The sequence below is a fragment of the Eublepharis macularius genome, chromosome 12 (genome assembly GCF_028583425.1).
Source record: "Eublepharis macularius isolate TG4126 chromosome 12, MPM_Emac_v1.0, whole genome shotgun sequence".
Classification (NCBI taxonomy): Eukaryota; Metazoa; Chordata; class Lepidosauria; order Squamata; family Eublepharidae; genus Eublepharis; species Eublepharis macularius.
In genome coordinates, this window is record NC_072801.1 from 72,853,214 (window position 1) to 72,870,566 (window position 17,353).

The 17,353-nt window shown below is 43.7% G+C and overlaps 1 pseudogene; it reads right to left on the reverse strand.

Moving 5' to 3' along the window:
• Window positions 1-3,564: 3,564 nt before the first annotated feature.
• LOC129339844 (vomeronasal type-2 receptor 26-like) lies at window positions 3,565-10,948 on the reverse strand (annotated as a pseudogene).
• Window positions 10,949-17,353: the final 6,405 nt, after the last annotated feature.

Here is a 17,353-nt window from a genome sequence, read left to right on the forward strand (position 1 = left end):
AAGATTGGCAAAGTGAGGAAATATGAAGATGGAGCCAATTCTTTGATAGGGGACATGGTGCAGAGCTTTCTGTATGTGCCGCACGCTGTTCAACATGTTTACTCAGAAATCTCTCTCAGCTCAATGGAACTAACTCTCTCCAAAGTACTTTGGGGACTGCAGTTTTATTTATTTGGAATATACATCCTTTCTGCTACAATTGCTAAAGGTGGCTCACAGGTTCCAATGTGAAAAGATTATCATTTCCCAGATCCACTTACATCAAGGGGATACGAGATAAGATTTCTTGGTATGATAAATGCCAATGAAATTTTCCCAATCTAGATTGCTCCTCTGAATTCTGTTATGCCCCAGTCATCCCACCATGCCCTACATCAAGGCTGTCCTGCAGAACTTGCAGCCCACAGAACTGAAAGCCACACAGTCTGGTTTGCTAGGAGATATTTATGGGTTCAAATCAGGCAACAGAGACCCAGGTGGCCAGCCATATTTGGCTTACTAGGGAAAACCATGTACCAGACTGAACTGCAAGGGTTAAACACAGTAGCTGTGAATCAGAGTGGCTAATGAAGAACAGCAGAAACGCAGAGAAGTTAGTACCATGAATCAAAGGCTAGGTAGAACTAAGAAACAAAAAGTAAAATATTCCGACGAGACTAACTTGAGATTCACTGATGGCACATTAGTGTCCTGATCTAAGTAGGGGGATGATTGTGCACTCCTCTGAGCATAGGGGGAAAAGGCAACCCCCACCCCCTTGCTTCTGGTCTGGAAGGAACACATAAAAAGGGCATATGTATCTTTAAAACTCATTTTAATGTGTAGATTTGCATCACAACCATCATTCCTGTGGTTTGAAAGGGAAACCTTTTGAAAGGGAAGGTTCCCTGGGAACCTTCCTCCAATCGCAATGGGGTACACAAAAAGCCTATAGCCAGAGGCTTTATTGGCTATCAAAGTTCACACAAACAGGCATTCTTCTGGCCCACTAGAACAGTTAAGAAAATGGCTGGAACTTGACCTCTGCTCAGTTGACAATTTGAGCTTTATTGCACCCCCTGAACACCCATAATCTCTCTCTCTCTCTCTCTCTCTCTCACACACACACACACACACACACACACACACCCCTTGGAAAACAGACTCTTCTTCAGCATCTGGTTTCCTGGGGTGCAATTAAGGCTTCTTTGTATGTCTCATCCCCCAAAACGCTTAATTAGGTAGGCCAATGATATTATCTCAATTCCAATTGCTCCCCTGAATTTGGACATGTCCAAGTTGATTCACCACACTCTCTTTGGTCTTTCTTGCAGAATTTTTGTCCAGTGGGGCTGGAAGCTGCATGATCTGGTTTACCAGGGGACATTTATTGGTTCAATGAGCCAGCAAAAAAGAGGAGGTTTACGTATTCCCAGGTGTACAGCCATATTTGGTTTGCTTGTTCAAACCATGTACCAGACTGCACTGCAAGGGTTAAACACAGTAGCTGTGAATCAGAGTGGCTAATGAAGAACATCATCTGATCATATGCTTATTGGTCTACACAGATTGCAATCTCCAGAATCAACTCTGCTCTTATGATTCTTACATTGGTGGCTTATTGGTTTCTGTGTCCAATTCAAGAGGCTGGGACTTCCCTTTGAATCCCTTCATGACCTGGAACATGTATATTTGGAGGACTGCCTTTCCTATGCTGTCGCTCAGGACAGAATTTTCAATAATCAAAAAGGAGATGTTTGGCAGAGGAAATGAATCCCAAATGTTTTTTTTAACAAAACCTCTGCTGTTCCTCCTAATATGGAATCTTGTTCGGAGGCTTATTCGTTCTCCAAAACCTACAAAGGAAGTTCGTCTGCCCCTGTAAATTCCCCAAGCAATGATTTCCTTTAATTCATTTCTGGTTTCTTCTAGTATATCTCATGCAAGAAACAAAGTCACATAAATAATAATGACTGGTGATTTAATGACAAGTCATTCTTGAAAGCTGAGCCTTTGTCAGATAAGCACTTTCATTGATTGAAATGCTGATGTTTGGCAGGGGGGAAAATCCCAAGTATCTTGCATGAGACCTCAGGCATTCCCCTGTTACAGAATCTCCTTTGAATTTTGTTTTCCCAACCTCACACAGGAAGTTTGTTTGCAATTGTGACAGCTGCAAACATCCCTTACCATTCATTCATTTCTGATATGTCAAGGACCAGAGTACATGTCCAGAGTACTGATCCAGAGTACCAGTACATGTCAAGGACCAGAGTAGCGTCAGTGTCTGAAACAAATTCACCCACCAGTCCTTTTTATTCTTTTCTGGACATCATCAATGTGTATGAGAAATGAATGATCTCAAAGAAAAGCCATTTAATTGTACAACAACTTATGGAAACAGAGAACACAATATAGAATCGTTACTTATTTTTAGAGGTGGGCACGGTCTGGAAAACAGACCTATATTTAACATGGTCCAGCCCGGTTCATGGTTTGTGAACACACAGTTCATGGGACTCACCTTTTCCACAAACTTTGGTTCATTTGGGCTGGTCCGTCAGTTCATGGTCCATGAGTCCAGACATCCTGGCGCCAATCTATCAGTTCCCTAGGCAATGGAGGAGATGGCTACAGATCTTCTGCAACCCTTAAAAACTTGACAGGCAGCTCAGCCAGAGAGCCCCCATTCTGCTCTATGTAAGCAAGGAGCAAGAATTAATTCCCTAGGTAGCAGAGGGGTGGATGTTCTGCAGCCATAGGAACACCAATCTTAGCCCTCAAAACCTTGATAAACAGCTCTTCCTGTCAACAAGAGAGCTCCCATTCTTCTCTATGTGAGCAAGGAGCAAGAATTAATTCCCTAGGCAATGGAGGGGTGGAGGTACTGCACCCATAGGAACAACAATATTAGCCCTCAAAGGCAGCTTTGCTAGCCAACCAGAGAACTTCCATTTTGCTCTATGCAAGCAAGGAGCAAGAATTAATTCCCTAGGCAATGGCTAGGTAGGTGTCTGTGTGGCGAGTGAGGGGGCTCTTCTCTCACACTTTTCTGTTTGATTTTGTTTCATTGCAACTTTTTGGTGCTGCAAGTCAATTGGCATTTACAAATCCTAGTATCTACTGGAAGTTTCCTGGGGGCGGCTGCTTTAGGGGTCTGTAACTTGGACCTCCAAAATGCAATCCTGGCCAAACTTGGAGGGTCGCTAGAGGAGAGCCTGCTGAAGCATTGCTGCAAGTTTGGCATCTCTGAGAGCCCCTGGAAGTGATGGACAATGAACCAGTCTGTGAACAGGGCTGGTCCGTGAAAAGTTTGTGGTCCATGGTCCATGAAAATTGATGGTCCATGGCTTTTTCCTGGCCCATGCCCACCTCTACTTATATTCTAACTCCTGTTGATGAGTGAAAGTAAGAAAGCACATCATTGATCATAAAATGAATTTTTACTTAGCCTTTTTTTAGTCTTTAAATCTATCAGATTTTTATTTTTGCTTAGATATGAGCAAAATGCTGAAATGTCCTACCGGACTACTGGCATAGGTCCAATGTCTCTTATAAAAACAATAAAGAGGGATATTAGGAATCTCAGTTATTGTTATTTTTTCTTCTTTTTAGTTCCTGTCTTGTGTTCAGTTCAGGTTTCAAAACAACAATATAGAATTTGAGGGAGAAGATACAGCTGAGCAACCCAGTGCTGGACACCAAAATAGAAAAGATTTCCACAGCTACCATGGATTTCCCTTTGGTGCTCAGGTAGGTTGGAACAAAAGACAACCAAACACTGCAAAAGATCAGCATGCTGAAGGTGATGAACTTGGCTTCATTGAAACTGTCAGGCAACTTCCTGGCTAGGAATGCTACAATCAAGCTGATAATGGATAGAAGTCCCATGTAACCCAGGCCAATGTAGAAAAGGAGGACAGACCCTTCGTTACATTGTACTATGATCTCTTCAGTCAGTGACAATGAGTCATAATCTGGGAATGGTGGTGAGGTTGCCAGCCACACCATACAAATGCCTGCTTGAATGAGGGAGCAGCAAAGGACAATGGAATTAGTCAGTCTTTTCCCCACCCACTTCCTCATGCTGGACCTGGGTCTGGTGGCCATGAAAGCTACAACCACAGTGATGGTTTTGGCCAACACACAAGAAACAGCCACAGAGAAAATGATGATGAAAGTGGCCTGTTGGAGGAAGCAGGTCACCTCCGTTGGTTGGCCAAGGAACAGCAAAGAAGAGAGGAAGCAGAGCAGGAGAGCAATGAGAAGGATGTAGGTGACATCACGGTTGTTGGCTTTGATGATGGGGGTGTCTCTGTGTTTAATGAAAGTTCCCAACACTATGCAGGTGATTAGAGATAAAAAAAACAGCAATGGAAGCTAAACCAATTCCTAAGGGTTCTTCAAAAGACAAGAAGCTTATTCTCTTGGGAATGCATCCATCTTGGTCCTTGGTTGAATATTGATCACTGGGACATTTGATGCAATCATCCATGTCTGGAAAACAGATAGACATCACAGTGGTAGTTGAAATGAGATGACATATGGTCATTCTTTATGACCATATTTTATGTGAGAGCAATGTGGGAAACCTTATTCATGTTGAATTCCTACTGATGGTTATGGAGGTACGCCAAACACTCGGACCATTATCTTCCACAAGTGAATATAAAATTTATTGTTACTGTTATTGTTTCTACTATTATTTTCATATTTATATCAGCTACTTGATCTTCATGCTGATGAAATGTAACGCTGGCTTCTAATCCTTGCCTGCGAGAAGCACCCAAGCTGAGCTTTACAATGCAAGAGTTCTGCCCAGCTATGATGGTGAGGAAGAGAAACACTTCACCATCCTTCCTTCCCTCCTCATGCTCTCCTTACTCAGGGGTAAATTAGGAATGATAATTCCTCAAGGCAACCTTCCTTTTCATAAAGGCCATTCATACATTATCCCCCCTCCTCTTCTTTTTTTGCTGATCAAATGAAGCTATGAAGGATCAAAGGCAGAATGGAACTTTTGTTTGTGATTGGCTACTCTGTCATACTATGCAAAATAAGAACATTTCCGGCATTAATGAATTTGCTCTAGGTTTTGAGGAAGCCCTGGATGGTGCTGATTCTGATGGTCCAAAGGCTTGCTGTGACTTCTTTGGTTGACATTTTGCAGCTACATTCATTCATATCCAGCAGGACTGCAATATCATTTTGAGAAGGGAAAGTTCAGGATGCCAAATGCAGCCATATGGGATTACTTAGCTGGATCTATGAAATAGATAAGTATCCTTAAAGGAAAGGATGATCTTGAAAAAGCCAGTCCTTCAGTGAGTTTCTCATACCCAGAGGATTTAATCAATGTTTGGACAATGACACATACCCATTTCTGGACAAATAGATCACCACTGTGCTGGCTTTATGCCCCTGCGCTTCTTGAATGTGATGGATTACTCAGATCCTTCTCTAACCAATTTCTAACAAGGCTTTCAATCTGAAAATACTTTGACCTGATGGATAACCTTCACTGAGAGAGTAATGGGCGAAAGTAACCCTAATGATTCTTCTTTGAATCAAAATTTGACAATCAGATTCTCTGAATTAATTCGGAATGACCTCACCTACCTTTTTGTGTTGAAACCTTCCCTTCTGGGCAAGGAGCACAGCTGTAGCAGCAAAATTTCTCCCCTTCCTTCTTTTTCTTATGATAGCCAGGCTTGCAGTAATCATTGCATACAGAGAGGGGCAGCACCTATTAAAAATGGAGTTTAAGGCGGGACACTTAAGATATTGTTGTGCATCAGCAGACGTGTGAAGGAACAAGTTAACAGGAGTGACCCTTGTGCTTGCTACAATCAGTGTATCCTTCCTCAATTGAAGCCCATATTTTTACCATCACTTTGGGATACAGAGACAACAAATTGACTACTCAGTCTGATGCTTCCTTAGAGAAGAATTATTTCCATGACTTCCATGAAAATCTACTAACCTTTAAAGAAATAATTTGTCTTAGATGGGCACATAGAGATTATGGAGTTTATGGAGAGGGACTAGCCAAATTGAGTCAGACAGCCTGGGAAAAGACTGATTTGGCCAGGATAAATTCACTTTTTTTAAAAAGAGAAGGAAAATGCTACACCACTTTGATTTGTTAATGTCTCTCAATTGGGCAGGGTAGTTTTGCTGAACTTTGGGCCTCCCAACCCCAGGCTCATATTAGCCAATGCCTCTTTTGTCAAATCTGGGGGAGACCTGAAAGGAAGTTGTGAAGATGTGAGTGTGAATATGATCCTGTGTCCACCTGACCATGTTTGGAAATACAGAATTACCAGCATCCATCTCATTCCTACACCTGTCTTTCGGCCTCCATCCAAGGGGGTGGGTGCAGACCTCCAGAATCTTTAAGTCTCACCTAATTTCTGACCTTCTGACCTGTTTGATATTCTTGTATTTTCTTAGCTTGCATCCTAGTTCTGTACTCTAAATACTCTAGAGGTGCGATCTGTAGTTGAAAGAGGGTTTTTATTTTTGGTTAAGTCACATTGCCTGGATTCCTGCCTGTCATCTCTAACCACATTTCCAATGCTACTGAAATAACCCCAGAGTGACTGTACCTTCAAGCAATTGCTAAAGGAGTGAGAGAGAGCCAGCAAGGAGGCAAATATCCAGAAATGGTGGCAGCTGAACCAAAGGAAAATTCCAGAGCAGGGCTGGTTTCAGGTTCCAAGGAACCTCAGACACTGAATGTTCAGGGCCCTACTAAGCCCACTACTAATCCCTCCCACCCATATGCCCATACCTGCCTAAATGCTCGTCCCTTACCCACTCGCCAGCTCTCCCACCACTTGCAATGACAGCTTTCAACTCTGCCTGCAAGCCCTTTCCCAAAGGTGCAGGGTGGTAGGTGCATCTAGGAATGCCAGGAATGCTGAAGCTTTGTGCACCACCCACATGCCCTTGCCCATCAGTGCTAGGCAGCATGTGCAGCTGGGAGCAGAGGTGACAAAGCCCTCACAAGCGGGCAGTGGAAGGGTGTGAGTGCAGGCATCAGCGGAGATGGGTGAACAGGGAGTCAGCAGCAGTGTGCCAATTCAGAAGCCACAGACCCTGAAAGCAGCCCCACCTCACCATGTGCTCATGCCAGCCCAGTTCCACAGCCTGCCAAATGGAGGGAGTTGGAAGTTAAACTATTACAGCATCATGAATGATATTTCACAGTATTTCAAATACCGGGAAAACATGCATTTTGCTTCAAATGTTGTAAAGAATACAGATCTCCAGCAATCTAAAGATATATATCATCTTAGTGTCTGATGGCAGACTCTGGCCTGTCTTGACCACTGAGCCTGATCCAACAAGGAAAATGACAAGATAGGCTGAAAGAAAAGGACAGTCTCTCTGCTAGCCATCTGAAGAGTGACGTAGCCAACGAGGAAACTTAAAGAGATACCTGGTTAAAAATGGTTTGCCACACAATCATATTCTCATGAATGATGAACTCTTCGCCTTCAGGAGCATTGAGGTTTACCCTTCCAATTTTCACCCTGTTGAAGGACTTGTTTGGGAATGTGACCAGGTTCATTATTTCAAATCCACCTCCCATTTCCCATTGATCATTAAAAGACAATCTTTCTCCAGCTGAGTTGTTAAATGCAATAGCTTGCAGAAAGCGATGAACCTAGTTGAAAGGGGAGGGAAGAAGGATCTCACTGGAACCTTAATAATTCTGAGATATGCAAATACTACACTTACACATCAATTCAGGTAGACCCTGCCTGTTAACAGTAATATTTCATTTGAAGAAATTTAACACATTGTATCTTACTTCTAATGCTTTGATTATTACAAAAAAATGAGAATGCAGAAATGTTGTCATAAAATAATGTGTGTATCATTGAACCAGTTGAGGAAAGTTGAATACTGTCCAATCTTATATAACAGTATTCATGGCAATAGAATCATTTCCATAGGTAGACAATACCTGCCATGGCTGCAGACCTTGAAGTCCTTTTCTTTGACCAACACCGATTGCCCTGTGATTGCATCTGGAAAAGTACAGGGCATGAATAGCATGTGCTACGGCATAGACCGCACTGTAGATACTGTAGCTGTGGCTAGTCATGCTCATTTCAAAGAGTGACCCAGGAAGGCTGCCTAGCCTCTCATCCCCAGTACAAGTATCATTGATATCCAGTGACTTCTTGGGATTTGGATAGCAGCAGTCAAACGCTTGCTCCCAAAAGTCCTTGAGAAAACCGTTTTCTTTTTCTTTGAAAGGTTTTATGCCTTGAAGGAAGTTCCGGAAGCCCTGAGGATCATTTGAGGGAATTGTGAAGGCAATAGTCCCATGGAAGAACTGGAAATCCCAGGCCCTCTGAAGGCTGCTTAGTGCAAAATCAATTTGAGGTGTCATAATCCACACTTTTCTCAAAGATACATTTTCCTTATAACTGGGATTGCCTAGGAAAACAATAAAAGTGAATGTTATAAGTGCTGCAGAATCTCCATAGAAGATAATTGTATTGGCTTTGCTTTCTCTAAAAGGTAAAAATGTAGTAAAAAATAAATCAATGATATAATCCAAGTCATTCCAGTTGTGTTTCCTTGGAATTTTCTGTATCAAAGCCAAACAGATTCCGTTTTGGGAAAGGAGCGGCTCCAGGACCTTCAAGAAATGTTCTCCGCTGTCATCATCCACAGCTAAAAGCCCGACCCACTTCCACTGGAAATGGAGAAGCAAACGGATGATCCCCTTGTTCAAATATTCTTCATTTGAGCCTATGCGGTAAAAGGAAAGGGACTGTTTTGCATCTGTCTGTTCTTGGGCAAATGAGCCACACGTAAGCTAAAAATAATGGTACATATATATTAGATAAGTTAGGAAAAATGGTTGAGGGCAAGTGACTAATTATCATATTAGTTAATTTGACAGAAACAGTAGATTTGGAAAGAATTAAAACCAAAGAATGTTTCGGTTGATTTGTCTCAAATTGTGAGAACATATGGAAATTTCTGGGAGAACAATGTGCTAAAAATATTCTATATTATCCATGAAAACATGGAATTGTCTTATAATGCTTATGACCTCTTGCCTATTACTCAATATTGTTTACTCTGATTGGCAGTGGCTCTCCTAGCACTGAGGTTGAGATTTTTTACATCACCTACCATATGATTATGATAACTCTAAATTCTAGGGATAAACCTGGGAAATTATGCCACAAATGTATATACTCTACCTCTTAGCATCAGTCTGTTCCCACTATTTGCTTACTGTAATTCTTTCCACTTGCATGAAGCAATTATCTTTGGATTGGTTCCTTTTGCACATTCCCTTCTCTCCATCTTTCTTAACCCCAGAATAATTCCAAGATAATAAAGATTACAATTTATTAAATCTGTTGTCATAATCACAGATCTTACCTGAGGAATCTTGTAGACACTTAGGATGTCTGCCATATGGAAGGAGGTATCAGAACTCAGTACGTAAATGACGGCTGTTAGGCTTTTGGAGCCATCACACTCGTAATTAGGAATATATTGGTGCAATTTAAAGAGAAGATCAAAAGTGGTGCGATAGGTCATCCTCATATCATTGTAGCTGTCGTAGATATGGAACCCAAGAGTGACGTTGGGCAAGATTTGGGGATTTTTGTTGATCTCATTTACAGCAAACACCAAGGCCAGGACATGCTGGTGGAACTTTGGAGCCATACTATAAATCAAGATATGGAAATAATGATATTGTTAGATAAGTTGTTTGAGAGATGGGACTTTTTATTCTGCATTGGAACAGTAAATGTAAAGGAGTTTGACAACGTGTGTGTGTGATTATGCATATGTTTGAACCCAGCCTATTTCACTAACTGAATTTGCTGAGATGTATTTCAACTCGCAGTTACATAACATATAATGCCTTTCTACTTAATTATGAGGCAAAAGCAAAGTCACTCCTCTTGAAAGGGATTAAGTTGTTGCAGAATAATTTTGTTTTAAAAAGCCTACACTAAGCAGTGTAGAGTGTAGGGATATGTGGGGAGAGCTATTAATGTAATGATTCAAATCAGGGTTCTTCAAGAATATTCTGTCTACAGAATTTTGGTGGGAGTGTTATGCACTCCAGAGCAGGAAGATTTCTTCTCTGGGCCAAGCTACACATGACGAATGACACTTGAATGGCAAGTGTATTTCTCCCTGTTCACTTGCCCTCCACTCAATCCACTTGCCGTTCAAGTGTCATTTGTCATGTGTAGCTTGGCCCTCTGTGGATGAAGGTTGTAGTGAGTAGCCATGTTGGTGTTGAGTAGAACAGGAGGAGTTTAGTCCAGTGGCACCTTAGAGACACACAATATTTATGGGGTGTGAGCTTTTGAGAGTCAGAGCTCTCTTCTTTAGAAACATGGGGGAATGGAGATCCCTCAGCATTTATCCCAGTCAGCTCTGGCTCAGAAAGGCTCAGGGATCTCTGTTCTAACTTGTTTCTGAAGAAGTGAACTCTGACACTTGAAGGCTTATACCCTGAAACTCTTGTTGGTCCCTAAGGTGCCAATGGACCATAATCCTGCTATTTTAGTGGATGAAGACAGGACAGTTGTATTGTAAACAAGTCTGAATATATAAGATTCCAAATGAGATTGACAAAGAGGAGCACTGGAATAAACTAGAGTTCTTCTTTCTTTGAGCATCCTTTTCATTGTATAAACCAATATCAAGGTATAGGATCGGGCCATGTTCACAAGACAAACAAAATTATTACTTACTATGGATCTTTATACATCTCATGAGTGGGATATTGATTGAATTCTATTTCATGCAACTGGTAACTTATCTGAGTAACAATTCCACCGATGAGGAGATCTCCTGGCTGGTACCATTCATGTGGAACAGGGAGGGGATCTTTCATGAGACACACAGTGGCATCTGCATGATACGAGATTGGAAGTAGAAGCAGCAGCAATATCACTAGTTTAAACATCCTGCCCATAATATCTTTTCTGTGCTTGTTTACAGTCCCGTGCAGCCTTTATCAAGATATCTTGGATGGTAGCTGGGTCTAAAAGGAAATGGATTTGTTGTGTTAAAAGCTTCAGCAACACAAAATGTGTGCCAGCTGAGCACAAAAATCTTCTGATAACATGTCTGGCTTAGAGGGAAAAATGTGAGGGATTAAACTGACATTCTGAGAATTCCTCCTCCTATATGTCCATAACTCAATGGCTTTGTCACTATTTTTGTGTTGATTGCTTTCTACAACCTTCTGAAATGTCAAGGGAGTTTTAAAGTACAGATCAAATTACAGTTATTTGGACAATTCATGTGGAAAAGAATTACTCACAGGCCCAGCTGTAAAGGGGGGAACGGGAAGACAAGGCAGAAGGGACAAACATGAAAACACCATGTTGGAGTTAACTATTGGACACAACTTTATAGATTACAGCTGTCAGGGCCTTGGTACAGCATGAGGCAATGGATCCAAGTTTTACAGACCCAACTGCTGCCAGGCAAGAAAATCTCTCTCCCAGCCCGCTTGCCTGCTTGCTGGGGGATATCATGTGATGGCAGTATGAGGATGTCCACATGGTGCACCCCATTGCATAGAGTGAGGGTGTCCTCACAGGTCCCCAAGATGGGCATGTTACCACCAACCCTCTCTCTGATTTCCCTTCCAAATGGATCTAGCCCTATGCTGATACCACCTCAAGAGGTAGTTGGATCTAGCTCTATGCTGATACCACCTCAAGAGGTAAGCACCAAATCTCCTGCAGCTGCAACCAAACCCAAAACTTGTGCCAAATCTCATCTAGCCAAGTGTCCTGTTCCCAGTTAGAGAGAGAGATACTATCTCAGCAAAAAAGCACCTGCTACAGAAAAGAAATGTCCAGATGTCAAATCACACAGCCAACTGAAGCCACCACGTAGCCCCCTATGTAATTGTTAGCCCTCTCCTGCCTGTGTTGCTCTTGGTTGGGCAGAGATTACTACACCATGAATGACTTTCCAGCAGGTCAGACGTGAAGCAACATTTAGAGGAAGCATCCAAGCGAACTCCTTCAGTTATCCTCTGCTGTCTGTGAATGTCCACCCCATATGGGTTCTGAGGTCATTCTCAATAGCTGGATCACAAGGACAATGGGAGTGATGGTCTAATTCACTCTGTGAAGAAATATCAGAAGAAATGCTGATCCAGGTGATGAGTAGCGACCACTCTAGGCTCAGGTGATGTCCCCAGCCAGTAGATGCTGTATATAATCCAGCCCAATTCACAATACTTTGACTGCAAATCCAGACCACCTTGAGCTGCACAGCTGTAATTAGAGAGAGAGAGAGAGAGAGAGAGAGTCAGTAAAGAAGCTCTGGTTGAAGGCAAATGTAGGTTTTGTAGATGGTAGATGTCCACTCACCTATGGGTTGGATGCAATCAGGGCTGGCCTAACATTTCAGACAGTGGGGACTGCCCCAGTCCTGAAGGAGTGTGCCCCAAAATCCCTAGGGTGGAACCCAGGAGCTACAAGACTGCACTGAGGATGCAGGTGAATTGATACCTCATGAGTGGTGAGCCATTAGTGTGAAGGAGGAGGGGCCCCAGTCGAGGAGGATGGTTAGCCAGGAAGACCTTGGTGGCTCTTACTGGATTAGGAGGACACTGGAGGCTGCCTTGTATTGAAAGTCTCCCCTATGGCCCATCAAGTGGGCAATATTCTAATGGCCAGCTGGATCTCGAAACTGAGCACCTAAACAGTCTGCCTGGGAGCTGGGGAGAAGCAGCCAACTCACTGACCTTGAAACTCCCCCATAAGGCTGCCATGAAATCAGCTTCAAATAAATTGGCCTCAACGCCTGACTAGCAGCTGTTGTATGATCCCAGACAAGATGGTCAGGAAAATAGGCTTCCAGATTTCAGGTGCTGGGGGAGAGAGCCTCCTCCAGATTTCAATTGTCAGCTGGTGGTAAAGGAGTCAGAAGGTTCTGGGAAGGCATGGACTTTGCTAAAGAACAAAATGGCCACCAGGTAGCTAAGCATGGTTTTGAGGGTGGGGGGTGCATGATCCTTTTCCCTCATGGATTCCAGGTATTGAAGGATCATGAAGAGCCAGTTTGGTGTAGTGGTTAAGAGCAGCAGAACTCTAATCTGGAGAGCCAGGTTTGATTCCCCACTCCTACACTTGAAGCCAGCTGTGTGACCTTGGGTCAGTCACAGCTCTCCGGAGCGGTCTCAGCACCACCCACCTCACAGGGTGTTTGTTGTGGGGATAATAACAACTTACTTTGTAAACCACTCTGAGTGGGTGTTAAGTAGACATGGGCACAAACAGAGGGGAAAAAACCCCCAAACATGGTGATCATTGTTCATTGCCATCCACGAACAACGAACAATGAACATTGACAAACATGACATGTTCACCAACATGTTTGTTGTTCGTTGTTCATGGGGGGCAGCAGGCTCTCCTCCAGCCATCAAGATCCCTACCACACCACTTCCAGAAACCCTACCTGAGCAGGCAGCATGAAAGGTACCAATAATAGATAATAGCTTGGCCCCAGAGCCTGGCAGCAGCCCTGGAACTTCAAGAGGTAGATCCCTATCCCACCACACACAAAGAAAATTCAAGCTCCAATGCACTCTCCCTGTCTCTCTCTCAAAATGCCAACAGCAATTGTCTCTCCCTCACTGTCTGCAAAAGCAGAGCTGGGAGCCCCCCTCCCTCATGCTCTTTGCTTCCTTGTAACAAATTTGGAGCTCCACACTTGGAAGGAAGACCGTCCTATCAAGCTAAATTGCAACAGCAGGAGTTCAGACAGAGTTCAGGCTGTCCTTGCCTCTGGTTGTCAAGGAAATTGATTGAGCTGGGAGCACTGTCTGCAAAAGCAGACCTGCGAGCCCCCCTCCGAGCCCCCCTCACCCCTGCTCTTTGCTTCTTTGTAACAAATTTGGAGCTCCACACTTGGAAGGAAGACCTGCCTATCAAGCTAAATTGCAACAGCAGGAGTTCAGATAGAGTTCAGGCAGTCCTTGCCTCCGTTTGCCAAGGGAATTGATTGCAGGTGCCAGACTGTCTGGCTTGATGAACAGAGGACGAATGCAACGAACGAGGCTTGCAATGACCATCTGTTCATTTAGAATGGGGCCTCACGAATAGCTTGTTCGCGAACAGCTGATTGGACTGTTCGTGGCTTTTTTTAGTTCGTATTGCTGTTCGTGCTCATCTCTAGTGTTAAGTTGTCCTGAAGGGTGGTATATAAATCAAATGTTGTTGTTGTTGTGCCTCTGATGCTTATCATGTGACAGGGCCCCCAGCACTGGCTGAGAGGGTAGAAAGCTGGCAGAAGCTGCAATGTAGGAAAACAGAGAAGAATGTGCAATGAAACTGAATACTTCCTGCAATATGGACAGTTTTCAAGGGGCTGTAATCCTTCTGAGAATGGGTCTGGGCAACATTTTGTGTCAGGAGCAAGGCTGCAAAATCAGGAGCCAGGCTGTAAAATCAACCCGAAGAGAAGCACAGGAGCATACCAATAGATGGCAGAGTGAGTGCCCCACACTTGTGCCTTCAGTGCCTTCTGGTGAGGGAGAATCATTGAACGGTGTGCAACCTCTTGCTGGTCACAAGTGACTAGTGATCAATGAGGCAAACCACAGGGAGATTGTTTGCCACTGGTGGGCAACTGGGACCCCTAGCTTTGTTGATAAGCTTCAGAATAAGAGGCTCTGCCTCTAGCTCATACCTACTTGGGGGAGGCACACCAATAACAGAAGTCTTGGTAGGACATGAATGTCAAGAGGTGGATCTACAGCCCAGGTGATCTGGTAATGGTTTTAAAACCAGTGAAAGCTAATGAAATGGAAGTTGCCTGGGAGGGATCTTTCCAAATTAAGAGTTGCCTGGGAAAAGTGAATTATTTGGTCGAGTTCCCAGATACGGCTCTCCCACCCTGAGTTTACCATGGCAATGCCTTGAAGCCATACTGCTCTCAAGAAGCCATTGTTTGCCTTTTCATCCTGGAATTAGCTGAAAGTTTTGGGAACCCAGAAGATATATGTGCGGGAAGCCATGGCGAAGGAGGGGGGTAATGAAGCTTACCATCTCCCCCTTATTGTCTAGGGACCAGTGAGAAGAAGTTAGACAACTGTATGTTTAATTTACTGAATAGTTCTCTGCCCTGCCTGGTTGCTCTCAAATAGCAATACACTCTATTTTCATGAGAAATTAGCCCCTTGTGGTTGAACGAGCCCGTATGATTCCCCATACCTAGCAGCAGGCCATCGAAAAGGAGTTTACTGAGATGGTGGCAATGGGAGTAATCAGACCCTCTGAGAGTGCTTGGACATCACCAGTTGTGCTGGTCAACAAACCTAATGGGGAGGTCCATTTTTGCATGGACTATTGACTCTTCTGATCTTGGGTGGGGGCTGTGTTATCTCAGGAGGGGCCAGATTGGGAGCAATACCTGGTTGCTTTCCTTTGCAAAAAATGTAGAGCAGGAAGCTGGTTGGGAAATTCCAGAAAAGGAATGTTATGTTATTGTATATGCTTTGGGAAAATTTCAGCCTTACCTGTGGGGTTGACATTTCCTGCTCTGAACTGATTACTCCCCCTCCAGTGGCTCCAGACCACCAAGCTAACCTACCCTAAACTCCTACGATGGAGCCTAGCCATGCAAGACTATGATTTTGAGATTGAGCACATTGTAGGATCTGTAAATAAAATAGTTGATGCACAATCTCACAGATCCTGTGATGATTAGTTACCTTGCTGTATATAGGTACTCTCCGTTGTTTCATTGCTGCAAGGTTTATTCATGTTTTCCACTTGGTAATTTCCATAGTGACCCCTAGTTCTATATGAATAGGTTACATAACTTGCGTATTAAGATTTATATGGTTAAAATGAGTGCAACCCATGGCCTCTTTATGGATCTCATCGATGTGAATCCAGATAGCCATGATTTGCTCTTGCAGGTGTGTGTGTTATAAACCTGGGCCTATGTAGTGAGGCCTAGGGCTTCTAAGAAGCCTGTACTAGAGTGACTACAGAGCCTACATTTCCCAGCTCCCCTTTGGACCCTGTGATTGTTTAACAGGGTATTTGGAGGGGAAACTTGCACCAGTAGAGGCGTTGGGGGATGCGACATGGGAAGAAAAGATAAAAAGCCTCTCCCAAAGTGGGAGGGTGTTCACTCCTAGGGAAAAGAGCTGAGGAGAGGCTGCTGCAGATGGAAGGATCCTTCATTGAAAAAGGGGTGAGTCAGAGTGAATCCAATCACCAAGAGGCTGTTAACATCAATAATAACATTAGATTTATATACTGCCCTTCAGGACAACTTAATGCTCACTCAGAGTGGTTTACAAAGTATGTTATTATTATCCCCACAACTATAATCACCCTGTGAGGTGGGTGGGGCTGAGAGAGCTGTGACTGAACCAAGGTCATCCAGCTGGCTTCAAGTGGAGGAGTGGGGAATCAAGCCCAGTTCTCCAGATTATAGTCACGTGCTCTTAATCACTACACCAAAATGGTTCCCTATCTCCCAGACAAATTGCAGGCATGAATTGATACCACTCACCTTTGTTTTATTGACTGCCCAAGCACACTCACAACAAATTGCACCCTGAGGTTAATAGCTTTGCTTCCAACCCTTCATGTTCGGGTGCGGGGGACAACAACAAGGATAGATTTAGGCTTCTGTTTGTAGGCCTTCTGAGGGCATGTAGTTGGTCACTGCCTGCAACAAGATCAATACTAAAACAGACTACAGACCTGATCCAACATGGCTGCTCTTTGTTGTTGTTTTTTTGTGGAATTGTGTAGCCATTTAACCCCACTTGAAAAATGAAATCCTGACCTCTAGCCATAGCTGGCTTACCGTGACACCTGGTGGGGTTTTCATGGCAAGAGACTAACAGCAGTGGTTTGTCATTGCTTGCCTCTGCAACCCTGGCCTTCACTGGCAGTCTCCCATCCAATTACTAACCAAGGCTAACTCTGTTTAGCTTCCAAGATCTGACAAGATCATGTTCTCCTCGGCTGTCCACATCAGGAGTTAACCCTACTCATATGATGCAAAAAAGATCACCACTCCAGCCCTGCACAATGCAGGAAATGCACAGTTCTCTTCTCATCTCGCCTCCCCCAGTGACCCCTGCTTTGGGCTCAGAGGAAGGCAAAAGTCCTCCTGGATCCCTGGCCAATTTGGCCTGGAGGAATATTCCTTCTTGACTCCAAGTGGCGATGGATTGGCATTACTCTGGGCATGTAAGAAAGGGCCATGAGAGCCTAGTGCTGGCTTATCCTTTCAGGCCCCCTCTCTCCCAATTTGCATATATTCATATGTACATTCATATTCATATTAAACTGAGATCTTCAGAGCCAGAGCAGGGCAG